This window comes from Physella acuta, unplaced genomic scaffold (genome assembly GCF_028476545.2).
Source record: "Physella acuta isolate Inbredline_101_S28 unplaced genomic scaffold, ASM2847654v3 ptg001437l, whole genome shotgun sequence".
Classification (NCBI taxonomy): Eukaryota; Metazoa; Mollusca; class Gastropoda; family Physidae; genus Physella; species Physella acuta.
Genome location: NW_026732952.1, coordinates 103,769 through 126,279, shown reverse-complemented (window position 1 = coordinate 126,279; position 22,511 = coordinate 103,769). Strand labels below are relative to the sequence as shown.

The following is a 22,511-nucleotide window of genomic DNA, read 5'->3' as shown; positions in this document are numbered from 1 at the left end:
TCTAAAACAACATCTGGAGTACGTGTTCAGGACAAGTGGAACTTTGAAAATTTTCCAGAGTTAACCGTTTGCCTTATGCTGCTTTATTTGGATGAGTGTTTTCTGTTGATTGACTTCTTTATGGAAGCCCACGTGGTCAGTCACGTGGTCAGTGTGTACCCGATAGCCCACGTGGTCAGTGTGTACCCGATAGTTTGAAGGCAGACATAAATTGTGTGGATTAGCCAACACACTATCATGTCTACACAAATGTCAAGCTGCCATTTTGGAAAATGTCCAGATTCGGATCTGAAATTTTGGGGATTAAGGTTTGTCTTTGTGTTGTTTTAAGTTAAAATGTTGGGGATTAAGGTTTGTCTTTGTGTTGTTTTAAGTTAAAATGTTGGGGATTAAGGTTTGTCTTTGTGTTGTTTTAAGTTAAAATGTTGGGGATTAAGGTTTGTCTTTGTGTTGTTTTAAGTTAAAATGTTGGGGATTAAGGTTTGTCTTTGTGTTGTTTTAAGTTAAAATGTTGGGGATTAAGGTTTGTTTTTGTGTTGTTTTAAGTTAAAATGTTGGGGATTAAGGTTTGTCTTTGTGTTGTTTTAAGTTAAAATGTTGGGGATTAAGGTTTGTTTTTGTGTTGTTTTAAGTTAAAATGTTGGGGATTAAGGTTTGTCTTTGTGTTGTTTTAAGTTAAAATGTTGGGGATTAAGGTTTGTCTTTGTGTTGTTTTAAGTTAAAATGTTGGGGATTAAGGTTTGTCTTTGTGTTGTTTTAAGTTAAAATGTTGAGCTTAGGTCCGATACTACTATTTGACCAACTCACATCATTGTGAAATGTATTTAAGTTAAAATGTTGAGCGATGATATTTGACCAACTCACATGATTGTGAAATGTATTTAAGTTAAAATGTTGAGCGATGATATTTGACCAACTCACATGATTGTGAAATGTATTTAAGTTAAAATGTTGAGCGATGATATTTGACCAACTCACATGATTGTGAAATGTATTTAAGTTAAAATGTTGAGCGATGATATTTGACCAACTCACATGATTGTGAAATGTATTTAAGTTAAAATGTTGAGCGATGATATTTGACCAACTCACATGATTGTGAAATGTATTTAAGTTAAAATGTTGAGCGATGATATTTGACCAACTCACATGATTGTGAAATGTATTTAAGTTAAAATGTTGAGCGATGATATTTGACCAACTCACATGATTGTGAAATGTATTTAAGTTAAAATGTTGAGCGATGATATTTGACCAACTCACATGATTGTCAACTGTTTTAGTTCGGCTGTTACTTGAAGATGCGCACACACATAATTTTGTAATTAGCCAGTCAGAAAATATGTTTTCTGTCATTGCATGGCTACTGTACAAATAATTTTGTAAATAGCGAGTCAGAAAACGTTTGTTCTGTAGTGCGTAACACATAATCCACCAAGGCATTATGGCAAATATTTGCCTTGCTCTGAAGATTTTTAAATATATATGTATATATATATATATATATATATATATATATATATATATATATATACATATCACGTACACTATTTACATTGTACCAGTAACATATAGTGTATAATTTAATTTTAGTAACATCACAACACATATCATATCAAATTAAACAGAATAATGTTGCCACATCACAACGTGAAACGTGAATGGCCTTATTAATAATTAATTGCTTACAACTAGCCAGGGTTAATTAGGCAGACAATCACCACTTATTAATATGTTATTGATGTGTTATTGATCTGTTCTAGCGGCCGTTTATCTGTTGTATTGTTATATGCATAGAATAATCTATAGCCTAACTGGCAAAGTTTTACATTAGATGTAGTTCTAAACTAAATCAGCAAATTTTAAACTCGCTCGATCAACTAAATCGACAATGTATAGACAAAATCAAGTTATGAATAATACAGAAAATATATCAAGGCAACTATCTAATAGTTATAGACTAAATCAAGTTATGAATTAAATAGAAAATATATCAAGTCAACTATCTAATAGTTATAGACTAAATCAAGTTATGAATTATTAATAATAAATTTATCAAGTCAACTATCAAATACTTACAGAACAGATTAAAAGTAACAAAATAGTTTATAAATTGGATCGTTGTATTAGTTTAGACTTTAAATTAATACATAATTATATGATCATATTAGTTTATACACTAAACTAATACACAATTATCTGATCATATTAGTTTAGACTTTAAACTAATATATAACTATGTGATCATATTACTTTAGACTTTAAACAAATACACAATTATCTGATCATATTAGTTTAGACTTTAAACTAATACATAATTATGTGATCATATTAGTTTAGACTTAAAACTAATACATAATTATGTGATCATATTAATTTAGACATTAAACTAATACATAATTATCTGATCATAACTATTTAGTTGGTGTGTAAAAATAAATGTTAAATGAATTTTGTTAAGTTGGTGACTAATTAAAGCGAGATAATTGCTGCTGTCTAGATTGTAAACCTTTAACTGAAGACATTTGGTACAAAACAAAAGAAACAATTTACAAGTGACGTGAAACAATGATGGTGGCCTTGGCCGTCAAAATAAAGTTGGCCGTCCAAATACAGTTGGCCGTCCTAATACAGTTGGCCGTCAAAATAAAGTTGGCCGTCCAAATACAGTTGGCCGTCCTAATACTGTTGGCCGTCCTAATAAAGTTGGCCGTCCTAATACTGTTGGCCGTCCTAATACTGTTGGCCGTCCTAATAAAGTTGGCCGTCCTAATACTGTTGGCCGTCCTAATACTGTTGGCCGTCCTAATAAAGTTGGCCGTCCTAATAAAGTTGGCCGTCCTAATAAAGTTGGCCGTCCTAATAAAGTTGGCCGTCCTAATACTGTTGGTTGTCCTAATAAAGTTGGCCGTCCTAATACTGTTGGCCGTCCTAATACTGTTGGCCGTCCTTATAAAGTTGGCCGTCCTAATAAAGTTGGCCGTCCTAATACTGTTGGCCGTCCTAATACAGTTGGCCGTCCTAATAAAGTTGGCCGTCCGAATACCTTCCCAGAATGCCCGCTACTGACCAACATACCAGAATATTTTCATCAACTACTTTTGACACTCAACCGACGAACTGTAGCTATCAAACCCATATAAAACATTTAAATATTAGAATGTAAAAAAAAAATATATATTTATATTTTTAAAAATGTATATTTGGTGTTTAATGATTGTCAATACAAACAAAAAACCAAACATACAAAATAAAATAATTAATGATTAGTTTTGGATGACAGAATGCTGTCTATGGTTACTTGCTGCGGGTGTGTATACAGAAACGTCTTGTGTGTAAGTGTTTAGGAGTGTAGATGTGTAGGAGTGTATATGTGTCAGTGTGTAGATGTGTAGATGTGTAAGTGTGTAGGAGTGTATATGTTTCAGTGTATAGATGTGTGTGTAGATGTGTAAGTGTGTAGATGTGTAAGTGTGTAGGAGTGTATATGTTTCAGTGTATAGATGTGTGTGTAGATGTGTAAGTGTGTAGATGTGTAAGTGTGTAGTTGTGTACGTGTGTAAGTGTGTAGGAATAAAACATGTCACAGAGAGCAAACAGCTGTAGAAAGTAGGCCATACAATCAGAGTGCAACAACACGAGCGACACATTTTTCGTGGCTTGTGTTTTTTTGGACAGGTTAGTGGGTGAGGTATTTTAAAAAGTTTACCTCTCATTTATGAATCCAGCTATGTTGCATGTTTATGATTTTTAAATCCGTCTATAGTAAACATTTAGATCAGTGATGGCTGATATATAACGATTACAATTCTATATTACACAGACTCGTTATTGTTGACATGTTTGTACATTTGTTTGTTTGTCGGTTCCACTTGATCAGAACATACGCACCACTGGTAGAACTGTAAATACGTATTTATGTAGGCCTATGTAATGTTCTTTTTCCCAAAATATTTATACACACATTTATTTTAAGACGCGAATGAATTTATAGCTACATAACTTTCTAGAGACACAAAAAAACTTTTATTGTAAAAGCTCAGAACAAATACTTTATTTACATATTTTCACGCATTATAAATATAAATTTTCTTTCGACTATAGCTTTAAAGATATGTATGTTTGTTGTTTTTACTAGGTTCCAACACTATTACCAACTTTCTATAGGGAACACTTGACAGTTCTTCTGATTTGAGAATAAATAAATTGACCTAGATCAACCGATTAAACTAGCCGGAGAACAGTAGATCAAACGAAAATTATTTAGGTAAAAACAAAACAAGTATAAACACCTAGTCAATAAATAAGTTTTTTTTAGTAAACTATTTCAGGCATTAATTATTTTATATAAATATTAGTTTCTTTGCAATGGCATTGGTTAAATTCGGATATAATTTAATTTAAAATAATATTTGGCGTGATTTGACTGGGTCGTGTAGTCAAAGCTAAAACTAACATTAGAACCAACAAAAATATTGTTAAAAAGGATATCGATAAACAAATATGATCAGACGCATCGACCCGTCCGATTAGGGGAGGGTCAATAAAACATTCATCCCATGTGGTGGGGTAGGGGGGGGGGGGGGTCACATTTGTTCATTCTGATGATAGTGAAAAAGTTTTCTCTGACTAATAACGACAGTGACCCGACTTTGTAAAGCAAATACAATTTATGGGAGATGAAACTTGTGAGTACATTGTGAGTACTCTGTGAGTACACTGTGAATACACTGTGAGTGCATTGTATGTACGTTGTCTAGAAAGTCTTCTTTATAAGTAAACACATACAGCACACTTTTAATATATGCCCCCCCCCCACCACAAACTTTTAATCTATACCCCCCTCCTAATCACACACTTTCTGCAAATTCATCAACATAATTTTATGAGAATATCAGCAACTAGAACTAATAGTTCTAATGCTACATCATCAGAAACTAGAACTAATAGTTCTAATGCTACATCATCAGAAACTAGAACTAATAGTTCTAATGCTACATCATCAGCAACTAGAACTAATAGTTCTAATGCTACACCATCAGCAACTAGAACTAATAGTTCTAATGCTACATCATCAGAAACTAGAACTAATAGTTCTAATGCTACATCATCAGAAACTAGAACTAATAGTTCTAATGCTACATCATCAGCTACTAGAACTAATAGTTCTAATGCTACATCATCAGCAACTAGAACTAATAGTTCTAATGCTACATCATCAGAAACTAGAACTAATAGTTCTAATGCTACACCATCAGCAACTAGAACTAATAGTTCTAATGCTACATCATCAGCAACTAGAACTAATAGTTCTAATGCTACATCATCAGCTACTAGAACTAATAGTTCTAATGCTACATCATCAGCAACTAGAACTAATAGTTCTAATGCTACACCATCAGCAACTAGAACTAATAGTTCTAATGCTACATCATCAGAAACTAGAACTAATAGTTCTAATGCTACATCATCAGAAACTAGAACTAATAGTTCTAATGCTACATCATCAGCTACTAGAACTAATAGTTCTAATGCTACATCATCAGCAACTAGAACTAATAGTTCTAATGCTACATCATCAGAAACTAGAACTAATAGTTCTAATGCTACACCATCAGCAACTAGAACTAATAGTTCTAATGCTACATCATCAACAACTAGAACTAATAGTTCTAATGCTACACCATCAAAAGACTAGATCACCCCAGTAAATTGTGTCATACAATCGCGTTGAGGATCCAACAATTGTCGTAATGGCTGATTATAGTCAGCTTAAAATGGTAGTTAATCCCATTACAAGAACAAATGGCCAACGTTTCGCCTCAAATTGTGCAATCATTGGCAGCGATTTAGTGCCGTCTCCTAGAAGTCAAGCCTCGTTCCCGCACGGGTCCCTGCATGCTCTAGCGTCACGCTTCATTGAACACGAGCATCTATTCTGGTGCATCCAATTGCTATCGAGGGCTAGTCAACATCTAATTGGCATCGTTTGTCAATCGGATAATTTCTCCGGCAGATAACGTTCACCTTTTGGATGTGTGTCGATTGGAACTATTGGTTGATGGGTGGGGTTGATGGGTGAGACAAGGTGTGGTTGATGGTTGAGACAATATCTGGTTGATGGGTGGGACAAGATGTGGTTGATGGGTGTGGTTGATGGGTGAGACAAGGTGTGGTTGATGGTTGAGACAATATCTGGTGGTGTGCAAGTTGATGGGTGAGACAAGGTGTGGTTGATGGTTGAGACAATATCTGGTGGTGTGCAAGTTGATGGGTGAGACAAGATGTGGTTGATGGGTGAGACAAGATCTGGTTGTATGGAGGTTGATGAGTCCCTAAAAATATATTTGTTTTAGCCTATCTTTAATTTAATGCTGTGTGTCTTTATTAGCCACAGTTTTTAAAAGTTAACTTGACGTCAGATCCTTCCTTCATTGTGATCACAAACACCATCTTTATAGGACTGACGAGCTTTTTCAGATCTTCTGTCCTCGCAGTTGTCCGCCCTCAAACGATTGTTGTAACAATACAACAGGGCTCTGGTGGTGAAGATTGTTGTAACAATACAACGGGGCCGTGGTTGTTAATATTGTTGTAACAATACAACGGGGCTCTGGTGGTGAAGATTTTTGTAACAATACAACGGGGCCGTGGTTGTTAATATTGTTGTAACGATACAACGGGGCTCTGGTGGTGAAGATTTTTGTAACAATACAACGGGGCCGTGGTTGTTAATATTGTTGTAACAATACAACGGGGCTCTGGTGGTGAAGATTTTTGTAACAATACAACGGGGCCGTGGTTGTTAATATTGTTGTAACAATACAACGGGGCTCTGGTGGTGAAGATTTTTGTAACAATACAACGAGGCTCTGGTGGTGAAGATTGTTGTAACAATACAACGGGGCTCTGGTGGAGAAGATTTTTGTAACAATACAACGGGGCTCTGGTGGTGAAGATTGTTGTAACAATACAACAGGGCTCTGGTGGTGAAGATTTTTGTAACAATACAACGGGGCTCTGGTGGTGAAACACCACCACAGAACAGGGAGCCAGAACTGAAAAAAACAAAATATTTAAATTAAATTAAATCATCGGGTTTCCAGAAAAATGTACTCTGGAAAAGAGTCCAAACAGAAAATAGTGCACATAGAAAATTTTTCCGTTGCACATTTTTCTGGCCACCAATAGAAAACCTTGCCATGACGCCTACACTGTGAGTTAGGGAACATTTAGGCTAGACAAAGTTTACAGGAGGTAAGGGGGGTGACTGCCGCTAGATCAACAATCCTAGCAAGTTTTGGTTACTGATATCTCATGTCTAGTCACTACGTTTGACTGATGTAATATTTCAAACAGTATTGGACGATGGGCTTATTGGAACTTGTTGTAAACTTCGCCACAACAGATTCCAACGGTTTTGTAATGTAATATTTTGGTTATTCATTTATTGTTTGGCTTCCTAAAGTTTTATACGGTTGATAGAAAGTATTTATAACTTGTTATGTATGATTTATTTAAATATCCATAATCTATAATATCCATATTTGTCCCCCTTTACACATATAAGTTTTGACGCTGAACGACAGGGGAGGGGAAGGGGTGGGTGTTACAATCTAGCCGACATTTTGCTACACTAAAAATAGATCAATGTTTTAACCTAAAACTCGCGGTTAAGAAAAAAAACATAAATACATGTTTGAGAGGCTTGTAGGCTGTGTCCGTTTAAAAGTGTGACGTCGTTAATGGGTGACCCAATATTCGAGGTAGTTAGGGCAGGTAGTGGATGATTTTCGGCTAGTTAGGGCAGGTAGTGGATGATATTCAGGTAGTTAGGGCAGGTAGTGGATGATATATATATATATATATATATATATATATATATATATATATATATATATATATATATATATATATATATATATATAATCACACATGGGACAGCTTGAAAGACCTTGTCGTCTTACAAAGAAGATTGTGCTAAAAAATAAAAAAGTTGCTGCTATGAAACACATGTGTGGAAATAAAAAGTTGGCAAAGACTGAAGACAAAACGGATTAAACTTAATGGCTTCATGATTTCCGCCAATCCGATTGGCGGACTGGTGACGTCACAGGGGAGAGCTGGGCACGGCTGGGGGTGGGGGTGTCACATGAATCACTGCACCCAGAAACACCTCAACGTGTGCAAGACTTAGTACTGTAAGACATTGAATACTGAACACGCTGGTTTGTTGTTTGAGCAGTTCTACAGTACGGTATAAAGCCTGCACCCCGGCATGATGCGACCAATGGCAGGCAGACATTAATTAGGATAATTAATTAGTAATCATGCACCCATTAAAAGAAAAAGCCATCACCAAATTCCTCTCGTCGCAATTCTACCACGATAACCTCCCCATGAGTTTGAAAACTTATTGTACAACATTTATTCTTTGTGCTGTAAAGAAATTAGTTTGTTTCTATTGTCATTAAACCGATTACTAATCAATCGATGCGGTAAGAAAAGCGATTAGGCTTGATGATGCATGCAAATGATGCAGAGATAATGTTTAGCAGCTACCACACCCAGGCTATCATTTTCTCAGAGGGCGCTCATAATTTCTCCTGGATTGTTTCCCCTTTATCCACGAGTCAACAGGGCAACCTACACCCGCACCAACAGGGCAACCTACACCCGCACCAACAGGGCAACCTACACCCGCACCAACAGGGCAACCTACACCCGCACCAACAGGGCAACCTACACCCGCACCAACAGGGCAACCTACACCCGCACCAACAGGGCAACCTACACCCGCACCAACAGGGCAACCTACACCCGCAGCAACAGGGCAACCTACACCCGCACCAACAGGGCAACCTACACCCGCACCAACAGGGCAACCTACACCCGCACCAACAGGGCAACCTACACCCGCACCAACAGGGCAACCTACACCCGCACCAACAGGGCAACCTACACCCGCACCAACAGGGCAACCTACACCCGCACCAACAGGGCAACCTACACCCGCACCAACAGGGCAACCTACACCCGCACCAACAGGGCAACCTACACCCGCACCAACAGGGCAACCTACACCCGCACCAACAGGGCAACCTACACCCGCACCAACAGGGCAACCTACACCCGCACCAACACGGCAACCTACACCCGCACCAACAGGGCAACCTACACCCGCACCAACAGGGCAACCTACACCCGCACCAACAGGGCAACCTACACCCGCACCAACACGGCAACCTACACCCGCACCAACAGGGCAACCTACACCCGCACCAACAGGGCAACCTACACCCGCACCAACAGGGCAACCTACACCCGCACCAACACGGCAACCTACACCCTCACCAACACGGCAACCTACACCCGCACCAACAGGGCAACCTACACCCGCACCAACAGGGCAACCTACACCCGCACCAACAGGGCAACCTACACCCGCACCAACAGGGCAACCTACACCCGCACCAACAGGGCAACCCACACCCGCACCAACAGGGCAACCTACACCCGCACCAACAGGGCAACCTACACCCGCACCAACACGGCAACCTACACCCGCACGAACAGGGCAACCTACACCCGCACCAACAGGGCAACCTACACCCGCACCAACAGGGCAACCTACACCCGCACCAACAGGGCAACCTACACCCGCACCAACAGGGCAACCTACACCCGCACCAACAGGGCAACCTACACCCGCACCAACACGGCAACCTACACCCTCACCAACACGGCAACCTACACCCGCACCAACAGGGCAACCTACACCCGCACCAACAGGGCAACCTACACCCGCACCAACAGAGCGCATTTTCGTCCTCAGTCAACCGTGTCGGCACGCGCCATCTCGAGCAGACCATCGGCAGCTGCTCCACTGAACCGTGTCGTGGTGCCTCGTTTAGTTGCGGTTCACTAGCCAGTCGGCTGACGACGTTGATAATTGGGGGGGGGGGGGGGGGCAACAAGTGATGTAAAACATCTGGTTAGAACCTGAACTAAAAACATGATGGTATAACATTGATGGCCAAAATATCGATGGTACAGCATGATGGTACAAAATCTAAATTACTTGAGGCATATTTCATTTACTCATTTAGTAAATCTATATTTCTATAAATAATTGGTTCTAACGCTTTATGTGTAAACCTACACCGGATAATCTAAAACATCTCTTTACACACAGTCACACACACATATTATATATAGGCCTATATATATATATATATATATATATATATATATATATATATATATATATATATATATATATGTAACTAGGGTGGGCCTAGTTACTAGTCACTATTGTTGAGAACGCGATAGTGCAGGTGTTGGACTGATAAGCCAACTGATAACGATCATAAAGCCACGGCGTAGTTTGGAAGGATACGACAAGCGCTGTCAACTTTGACACGACTTGGCTGACGAAACAGTGCAGATGTTATATTAAATCGGACTGTACGACAGAAGCGGCGTAATTAACATTCTGATGCAACGATTAGAATCGATTACGATTACGATTATGATAGAACCGAATACGACTACGGATACGAAGGGGATATAAGGAAGGCGACGGCTGAGCTCTCAGTCTCTCTATCTCGATCAGTCAGTCTGTGTGGCAGTATCAAGTTGGTTATATTGTGTTAAGAAGGACGATAGACATGTGTATTCAGTTATATGAAGACTAGTGAGGACTGTTGGGAGTCAGTTGATTCAAACTATTATTGTGAAGCATTCCTTTTGATTCATTATATTATTGTGAAGCATTTCTTTGATTCATGTAATAAAAGGATCAATAGCGAACCTGCATCTTCGAGTATCTATACTGTGGTCGATGTTGTGTAGAATGAGTGGTTAGACTCGGTAACATTTGGCGTTGTCGAGCAGAACTCGTTAACATTTGGCACTACAGGCAAATAGTCTCGTTACATTTGGCGCTGCGGGCAGGATATGCAAATACACTAGGTCACATATATATATGCATAGTCAGTGCCTTTGTCTAAGGTTTAGAGATTTCCCCAATAAATGCTGAACGAAAAGATCGGCGATTAAAATGTGGCTATTAAGCTAATGAAAGCTGAGCCAGCACTTGAGCGCTAATGTGGCCCACGTCGTTAATGTGGCCCACGTCACGAGCCGGGTAGGCCATTTCCCGGTCACGTGGTAGTCTGATGAAAAGAATGACGCCCTGCTCACGGTACACGTGCACACAAGGGGGGCAACTGCTCACTCGCTCAATTATGGATGTCAGTCTTTCACCCAATCAGATGTCGAGTGATCATGCGCGGGCTGTGACGTCAGAAGAAAGTTTGAAATCGAGGCCGACTCACGGACTACAGCTGTGTCCTATGGGGTTGTGGGTGGTCGACTTTAGTCCCGCTTAATTTAAGTTGGTGGGTCTCTTTTATAGATCACATAAACATAGAGCCAGTCACTATGGTCTCTTTCATAGATCACATAAACATATAGCCAGCCACTATGTCATAGATCACATAAACATATACTTTAACCAGCCACTGTCATAGACCATATACACATATGCTTTAGCCAGCCACTATGACAGAATGCAGCAATTGTAGTGGTGTTAGACAGTCATATGAAGTCAGACTGTAGAGCATCATGGCAAGGATTTAAACATGGTAATGGCATTTTTTTTTACATATGATTATGGCAACTGTGCACACACGATAATCATCTAAAATCACAACACTCAAATACTTTCTACTTGCGTTACCAATTTTTATGAAGTGCCATTACCCCATTATACCATAAAACAAGAACAGATATTTGATTTATACCCGAAGGTCTTGTGTCTTGTGTATTGTGTCTTGTGTCGCAGACTGGTGCCTTATTCCAGCACCAAACGGTACGACATCATCAAATTGTAATTACCCACACATAATATTGCCTCTGTACCGTGACAACATCACCCACACATAATATTGCCTCTGTACCGTGACAACATCACCCACACATAATATTGTACCGTGACAACATCACCCACACATTGCCTCTGTACCGTGACAACATCACCCACACATAATATTGCCTCTGTACCGTGACAACATCACCCACACATAATATTGCCTCTGTACCGTGACAACATCACCCACACATAATATTGTACCGTGACAACATCACCCACACATTGCCTCTGTACCGTGACAACATCACCCACACATTGCCTCTGTACCGTGACAACATCACCCACACATAATATTGTCTTTGTACCGTGACAACATCACCCACACATTGCCTCTGTACCGTGACAACATCACCCACACATAATATTGCCTCTGTACCGTGACAACATCACCCACACATTGCCTCTGTACCGTGACAACATCACCCACACATAATATTGCCTCTGTACCGTGACAACATCACCCACACATAATATTGTACCGTGACAACATCACTCACACATTGCCTCTGTACCGTGACAACATCACCCACACATAATATTGCCTCTGTACCGTGACAACATCACTCACACATAATATTGCCTCTGTACCGTGACAACATCACCCACACATTGCCTCTGTACCGTGACAACATCACCCACACATTGCCTCTGTACCGTGACAACATCACCCACACATAATATTGCCTCTGTACCGTGACAACATCACCCACACATAATATTGCCTCTGTACCGTGACAACATCACTCACACATTGCCTCTGTACCGTGACAACATCACCCACACATAATATTGCCTCTGTACCGTGACAACATCACCCACACATAATATTGTACCGTGACAACATCACTCACACATAATATTGCCTCTGTACCGTGACAACATCACTCACACATGATATTGCCTCTGTACCGTGACAACATCACTCACACATAATATTGCCTCTGTACCGTGACAACATCACCCACACATTGCTTCTGTACCGTGACAACATCACTCACACATAATATTGCCTCTGTACCGTGACAACATCACTCACACATAATATTGCCTCTGTACCGTGACAACATCACTCACACATTGCCTCTGTACCGTGACAACATCACTCACACATAATATTGCCTCTGTACCGTGACAACATCACTCACACATTGCCTCTGTACCGTGACAACATCACTCACACATTGCCTCTGTACCGTGACAACATCACCCACACATAATATTGTACCGTGACAACATCACCCACACATTGCCTCTGTACCGTGACAACATCACCCACACATAATATTGCCTCTGTACCGTGACAACATCACTCACACATTGCCTCTGTACCGTGACAACATCACCCACACATAATATTGCCTCTGTACCGTGACAACATCACTCACACATAATATTGCCTCTGTACCGTGACAACATCACTCACACATTGCCTCTGTACCGTGACAACATCACTCACACATTGCCTCTGTACCGTGACAACATCACTCACACATTGCCTCTGTACCGTGACAACATCACCCACACATAATATTGCCTCTGTACCGTGACAACATCACCCACACATTGCCTCTGTACCGTGACAACATCACTCACACATAATATTGCCTCTGTACCGTGACAACATCACCCACACATAATATTGCCTCTGTACCGTGACAACATCACCCACACATTGCCTCTGTACCGTGACAACATCACTCACACATAATATTGCCTCTGTACCGTGACAACATCACCCACACATTGCCTCTGTACCGTGACAACATCACCCACACATAATATTGTACCGTGACAACATCACCCACACATAATATTGCCTCTGTACCGTGACAACATCACCCACACATAATATTGTACCGTGACAACATCACCCACACATAATATTGTACCGTGACAACATCACTCACACATAATATTGCCTCTGTACCGTGACAACATCACTCACACATAATATTGCCTCTGTACCGTGACAACATCACCCACACATTGCCTCTGTACCGTGACAACATCACCCACACATTGCCTCTGTACCGTGACAACATCACCCACACATTGCCTCTGTACCGTGACAACATCACCCACACATTGCCTCTGTACCGTGACAAACCGCGGTGGGAAAGAAAAAAAATCTTGCCATGTCTTTTGTCTCCCTTGGCTTGTTGCAGGCAAACAAGGGCTATAACTCGAGCAGAGGCTGAAAGATTTACGCCTCACCTGTTCGAACAGTGTTGCGTCCCTTTGAAACTTTGTTTTGTTTTATCGCTTTGAACGAGAAGTAGAAAGTAGACGCACGCGCCTGTGTGTGTGTGTGGAGGGGGGGGGGGTGTCGTTTGTCTCAAAAAACGTCCAGAGATTTAACCCACCCCGACCTAAACCCGTATATACAGTTTCCCCGTATATACCGTCTCCCCGTATATACCGTCTCCCCGTATATACCGTCTCCCCGTATATACCGTCTCCCCGTATATACCGTCTCCCCGTATATACCGTCTCATTTGATATGTGCTTCAAGTTCGTTTCGATTCCGTTGTATGACGTAAGTATGTGGTATCAAGCCAGATTTGTGTAGTTGATCGTCTAACCCGGTGTAAAGAGAAAATGTGAAGATTGGATGACGTCATGACGTGAAACGACACAGACGTTACGACAAAACACCAACAGCTTTATGTAGGTGACCTGATATAGGTCAATGTTTCAATGGAAGTAAACTAGTTTTAATAAATCGTGTATTTCATCGTATCTATTGGTGAAATGTTAGTTGTAAAGTGATCTATTGCTGTAATGTTAGTTGTACAGACTTTAATGTGACGTGTTGCTTTGATAAATCTCTAGCCCACAGTTAACAGTCAAACATGTGGCTCACAGTTAACAAATTGACATCCCTCTGGCCTAGAGTTAACAAATTGACAACCCTCTGGCTCACAGTTAACAAATTGACAACCCTCTGGCTCACAGTTAACAAATTGACAACCCTCTGGCTCACAGTTAACAAATTGACAACCCTGTGGCTCACAGTTAACAAATTGATACACAAATAATCCACATCTTGAGAAATATTTAGTAACCTAGCATTGATTGGTATCATTTAACTATACGAAAACACTATTTGTGTCTCAGTTGTAAAAAATAAAAAATAGCAAACGTTTCGTTAAACAAACAACTTTTATTTGGATATCTGTTATGTATTCTAGAACACCCTATGTATTCTCTATCTCTTTATGTATACTAGAACACCATATATATTCTCTATCTCTTTATGTATTCTAGAATACCCTTTGTATTCTACAACACCCTAGTTACTCTCAAGAAAAGTGGATCAGCGAGTCCAAGTTGTATTATTCTAATTAATTAAACAGCAGTCTACGGAATACCTGGAGTTAAATGTATCTTATGATAATGTTTAAAATTTCTATGGGAATAATTGCAATTGCCATTGATTGTAATTGATTGTAATTGATTGTAATTGATTGTAATTGATTGTAATACCAATATTTCTTGGCCATCATCTCCCCGCCCACATTTATAAACTACAATTCCCACCAAACGTTAAAGTTAGATAAAGTTAGAGGTCAGACAATTTTTTTTTGTAAACCTGTTATATGGTTGGGCATGGTCCTCTGTTATAAAGGGCATGGTCCTCTGTTATACGGCATGGTCCTCCGTTATATGGGCATGGTACTCCGTTATTTTCTTGATAGTTTTCGTTTCGTTTTTAAAAGAGTCTAAAAGAGTCTATCCACCAAGTGACGTTATGGCAACACATTTTGTGGACACATGTCTCACAATTACCACACAACCATTACATTTCACCAAGTTCGTAGTATAGAAATGTTGACGGAAACAAAACTAAGAATAGTTGTGTTGAACATTTTTAACGGTGGAGTTCTGTTAGGTTCTAAGAAACCGATATATATATATATATATATATATATATATATATATATATATATGTGTGTGTGTGTGTATCTATGTGTGTGTTTGCAACTGTCTAGTTGGGGTGTGAGGTTTGTGGGGTCAGAGAATAAACGGTCACGTGAGATCAGACATGAGCTAATGACGTCATTATCTCCCCAGCTGTGAGTGGAACCCAGGTGTAACGGACAGGACGCCAAGAAATGACTTCACGTTCTGGACCAACAATCAGGTCAGTCACGCATGCTCTCTCGCCCTCTCTCGCCCTCTCGCTCTCTCTCTCTCTCACACACACAGCAGGTTACGTAAATCACACACACAGAGGTCAGTCTGGTATCTATAGTCCCCCCACACATTGCTTGTAACACCACTCCCCCACACATTGCTTGTAACACCACTCCCCCACACATGCTTGTAACACCACTCCCCCCACATGTTGCTTGTAACACCACTCCCCCCACACATTGCTTGTAACACCACTCCCCCATACATGCTTGTAACACCACTCCCCCATACATGCTTGTAACACCACTCCCCCATACATGCTTGTAACACCACTCCCCCATACATGCTTGTAACACCACTCCCCCACACATTGCTTGTAACACCACTCCCCCATACATGCTTGTAACACCACTCCCCCACACATTGCTTGTAACACCACTCCCCCCACACATTGCTTGTAACACCACTCCCCCATACATGCTTGTAACACCACTCCCCCATACATGCTTGTAACACCACTCCCCCACACATTGCTTGTAACACCACTCCCCCCACACATTGCTTGTAACACCACTCCCCCCACACATTGCTTGTAACACCACTCCCCCATACATGCTTGTAACACCACTCCCCCACACATTGCTTGTAACACCACTCCCCCCACACATTGCTTGTAACACCACTCCCCCATACATGCTTGTAACACCACTCCCCCACACATTGCTTGTAACACCACTCCCCCATACATGCTTGTAACACCACTCCCCCACACATTGCTTGTAACACCACTCCCCCACACATTGCTTGTAACACCACTCCCCCCACACATTGCTTGTAACACCACTCCCCCCACACATTGCTTGTAACACCACTCCCCCACACATTGCTTGTAACACCACTCCCCCACACATTGCTTGTAACACCACTCCCCCATACATGCTTGTAACACCACTCCCCCACACATTGCTTGTAATACCACTCCCCCCACACATTGCTTGTAACACCACTCCCCCACACATTGCTTGTAACACCACTCCCCCACACATTGCTTGTAACACCACTCCCCCCACACATTGCTTGTAACACAACTCCCCCACACATTGCTTGTAACACCACTCCCCCACACATTGCTTGTAACACCACTCCCCCCACATGTTGCTTGTAACACCACTCCCCCACACATTGCCTGTAACACCACTCCCCCATACATGCTTGTAACACCACTCTCATGCTTTCTTGTGTTAACTCACTAACCACATAACTAACTTGTCTATTTCAATGTTGTGTTTTATTTTTTTAATTTACTTTTTGTTTGACTTGTGTCTGTACTAAACTTCCCCCTCAATCATCACACCAGCCCTAACAGTTGTTTCATTGGTTCCCTTAGAGAGGATTGGTTCGCTTACCTTCATATAACTGACTCCCTCTATCAGAGTGACTCACGACTCAAACTCCTGACTCCACCCCCACTTCAACCTGATTGATCACATGACCCACACTACATTATATCAGCGCTTCTTACATTGTGGTCTATCCGTATCCCGTGTTTTTATATCAATAATAGACCCCCCCCCCCCAATGGCATACGTCATGTACGAAATATATCAAGCTCTGATTGTGGAAACAAAATCTAAAACTACAAGAATATTTTTTCAAATACAACAATATTTTTACAACTACAAGAATATTTTTACAGCTACAAAAATATTTTTACAACTACAACAATAGTTTTACAACTACAACAATATTTTTACAACTACAACAATATTTTTACAACTACAACAATATTTTTACAACTACAACAACATTTTACAACTACAACAATATTTTAAACATATTTCCTGAACAAAATTATTACAAATAATGATGACTGCGTGGAATTCACGATCAAATAATGATTTATTGTGTGAAATTCACGATGAAATAGCGGGTGATTGTGTAAAATTCACGATGAAATAGCGGGTGATTGTGTAAAATTCACGATGAAATAGCGGGTGATTGTGTAAAATTCACAATGAAATAGCGGGTGATTGTGTAAAATTCACGATCAAATAGCGGGTGATTGTGTAAAATTCACGATGAAATAATGATTTATTGTGTGAAATTCACGATCAAATAGCGGGTGATTGTGTAAAATTCACGATGAAATAATGATTTATTGTGTGAAATTCACGATCAAATAGCGGGTGATTGTGTAAAATTCACGATGAAATAACGAGTTATTGAAACGAGAATCAGCTCGCCCACAACAAAGAGACATGCCACTAATGGCACCAGGCCTCTAACTCATGCACGCACCCCTCAACATACGCTTTTCAATGAGATTACGTCACAAGCAGCCTGTAATAATTAGAGTAGCTTCCCCTTGTGTAATGAGCCCTCGAATTCTCTCCCCTTGTGTCCTAATGAACCCGCCCTGGGCGAAAAACTAATCAGAGAAAGTGAGAAGGGGTATCGGAAAGGATTTTTTTTTCCGGGGGTAGAAATATAAAAGGGAATTTTATTTCGTGCAACCTGAGCCTGTCAAGTTTTTCAACTGCAAATTTTTCCTGAGTCGGGTAGTGGGCGTGACCTAGTTCTCTCAGGTGCCGGATGTTAGTCTGGAACTGACCAGAACAAGTTTCTCTTGACCACTGCGCGGACTACCAACAATCTGACGACGTGTTCATTGGTCTGGGACCACGTGACATTTCTCTCGAGTCAGCGACCGTGGAGTCACAGAAGTGTACTTTAGAGTCAGCGACCGTGACGTCACAGACCGGAGTCGCCAACATCTCCGAGTGACGCGTGTGTAACACGTGACCTCGTGACGTCAGTGAGAACAAATGATGGCCAGTACAGCGCCTAAGTGCCTACAGCTAATACTAACAGGATCATACCAAACAAAAATGTGTAGAGATTCTGATACTGAACATAAGCTAATACTAACAGGATCATACCAAACTAAAATATGTACAGCTTTTGATACAGAACATAAGCTAATACTAACAGGATCATACCAAACTAAAATGTGTACAGCTTTTGATACTGAATATAAGCTAATACTAATAGGATCATACCAACTAAATGTGTAGAGCTTTTGATACTGAATATAAGCTAATACTAATAGGATCATACCAAACTAAAATATGTAGAGATTCTGATACTGAACATAAGCTAATACTAACAGGATCATACCAAACAAAAATGTGTAGAGCTTTTGATACTGAACATAAGCTAATAATAATAGGATCATACCAAACTAAAATATGTACAGCTATTGATACTGAATGTAAGCTAATACTAACAGGATCATACCAAACTAAAATATGTACAGCTTTTGATACTGAATATAAGCTAATACTAACAGGATCATACCAAACTAAAATGTGTACAGCTTTTGATACTGAATATAAGCTAATACTAACAGGATCATACCAAACTAAAATATGTACAGCTATTGATACTGAATATAAGCTATTACTAATAGGATCATACCAAACTAAAATATGTACAGCTTTTGATACTGAACATAAGCTAATACTAATAGGATCATACCAAACTATTGAAATGACGTCATAAATGGATTGAACCCCCACCCCCCTCTGCCCAGCATGTACACATTTGAAGTGCCAATCATATATACATATACAGGGATGTGTGACCATGTGTGACAATCTATGATAATGTGTGACAATGTATGACAATGTATGACAATGTGTGACAATTAGTAACATGACTGGACAGAATGAGTGAATCGGCCTAATAAAGCGTGACGTCCTTAACGAAGGACCCTGAGAGAAATAAAACATGTTGGCGACGTCTTCAATGATGTGTTAACAAATCTACCTAACAATGTATCGGAGTATAAAATTATTTTTTGTATAAAAAGAATTTCTTTTTTAAATGTCTATATTAAATATCGATTGTCTAATTGCAGTTATGATATATCAAGGTTACACCGATTTCATGATAATCTCACATTTTTATGTGTACACATCCATGATAATCTCACATATTTGTGTGTACATAAATATGATAAATTAACATTTTGTGTGTGTACATACTGTGACTTGTTTCTTAAGTCTAGGTGACCTAAGTTCCGGTGACCTTCTCTTTGGCTAGGGTGAACGATTAGAAGGTCGACCTAATTATATCTAGAACTAGGTCCCGCTTTCACTCCAAACTTTTCTATCTCATTGTTATCTCTAAAAGGTTGATTTAAAAAATATCCTGTAACAATGTTCCAGACTTTTAAAGTATGTCCTTGATTGAACGCTAAGTGAGACAACATAGTCACGTGGTATAGGCCTACACACCAATTGGTTTTCCCTCATTTTAAAGTACGGTGAAAGGTAAAAGAGTATTTTAAACCAACCACAAAGGGTAGACAACTCAAAAATATGTAGCTGGTTGATTATCCAAGAGTTATCTCAAACGTCAATAAATCTTTGAATAGCGAGAGCCGGTAGATAATGAAATTATTTTATTTTCATGGTTAAAAATAAAAAAGGTTAAAAGTTTGAAATTAATCATTTTAATGGCTAATTTTCAACCACGAGACACAAGTATAAATATTTGAATAAGAAAAAATTCGTTTGTGTGTTTTACGGTCTAAGGGAAATAACCAGTTATTTACAATTTTCAAACATTTAACCCGGTTACTTCCCTTAGCAAACAAAAACTTTTCTTTTCCCCCATCGATTTCCAATGTCTCTTGAAGACGTGACGCAAATCACGGGCACGTGCAAGTGACTCGGTCCACGTGCAGCTTTTCAATTATTTGCGCATCTGCACGGCGCATCTGCACGTTCACCAACGTTGACGGAGCGCTGTAACAACTTTGCTGACGGGCGCCGACGCACGGTGCAAGCAAGTTCCTTGTCACCGCCGCCAGACAAAGACACGCACGACGTTCGGGCGGGATCCGGTACAGACGGAGCTGAAATAAAGGGAATATCGTCTTAGCTCAATAAACGGCTTTAATAAGCTGTTTACGGGCTGGATAAAAACCTGGTCAGTCGCCATGCAACTTGTCGACACGCTTGGCTGGGCAGCAGGCAGGTGCACTCGTCTGATGCTAGACGTCTCGAGGTTACCTGTGTTCAGGTAGGTTGGTCCCACGGCAGGGAAAAATGGATTGCAGATCAAAGACATTTTCAAATAGGATTCTAGTGTTTCATTCGCAGTGGAATAAGGTCACGGCACACACAGACAGACAGACAGACAGACATGAGTAACATTAACAAAGAATATCAACCGTGTTCTACAGAGCTAAACAATAGAAGAAGGAAATAAAACAAGGAAATAGTTAAACTATAGACACGTTAGTCCTCAATACATCATCATCTTGATCATTCTTTGTTTGACTAAACATATTCGTCCTTAAACGATCATATATATATATATATATCTATAATAATAGTTTCGCTGTCTCTCTATCTATCTATCTATCTATCTATCTATCTATCTATCTGTCTGACAAGAACGCTCTAGAGAAAACACAAGGAATTTAAAAACCTGCACAGTAATTCGAAAAACGAAATATGACGTCGACACATTTAGCGTAGAGTAGAACATAATCTCAAACCAGAGAGTGCACACAGTAATGTAATGACGTCATTGAAACATTGAAAAAAAGGAAATGTTGTCTAATCTAAATGGTTTGCGTGAAGAGTTTCTTTCATACAATTCTTCGGGTAGGGGCGAAGCCCCACCCCCGCGTAAGAACGTCTGAGGGGGGTGGGGGTGGGGGGGGGGGGGTTGAGTGGGGGGGTGGTTTTAATTTAGACTTTTTCCTCCCCGGAGAGGGGTGGGGGTACTTGAAATTTTCGGGGGCGGGGGTAGAATTTTCGGGGAGGGGCGGACACTGGAAAAAGTATATAATTATATTTCGTTGAATGGGACGGTAGACATGTTTTTTTAGGGGGGGGGGGGGGTTGTGGGTGGGGGGTGGGGGGAGGGGGGGGGGTGTGGGGGGGGATGGGGGGTGAGTGGGGGGGGGGTGGTTTTAATTTAGACTTTTTCCTCCCCGGAGAGGGGTGGGGGTACTTGAAATTTTCGGGGGCGGGGGTAGAATTTTCGGGGAGGGGGCGGACACTGGAAAAAGTATATAATTATATTTCGTTGAATGGGACGGTAGACATGCTTTTTTTGGGGGGGGGGGGGGGGGTGGGGGGTGGGGGGGTGGTGGGGTGGGGGGGCGGTGTGTGGAGGGGGTGGTGTGTGTGGGGGGTGGGGGTGGGGGGTGGTGTGTGGGGTGGGGGTGGTGTGTGGGGGGTGGGTTGGTTTTAGTTTAGAGAAAAGAGACAGCACTATCAACCTAGCGCCCGGTGTATCCTTCCTCAACGGGCCATTTTTCTCGTCTATAATAATAGTTTCGCTGTCTGTCAAGAACGCTCTGTCTGACAAGAACGCTCTAGAGAAAACACAAGCAAAATAAAAACATGCACAGTAATTC

The 22,511-nt window shown here is 40.5% G+C and overlaps 1 long non-coding RNA gene across 1 annotated transcript in view; it reads left to right on the top strand.

Moving 5' to 3' along the window:
- Positions 1 to 16,080, top strand: part of LOC131927751 (uncharacterized) — a 55,109-nt gene extending 39,029 nt beyond the window's left edge. Inside the window, exon 3 of the long non-coding RNA XR_009383681.1 lies at positions 16,010 to 16,080. This is a non-coding gene — a long non-coding RNA (uncharacterized LOC131927751). The remainder of the gene's footprint in view (positions 1 to 16,009) is intronic.
- The last annotated feature ends 6,431 nt before the right edge of the window (positions 16,081 to 22,511 follow it).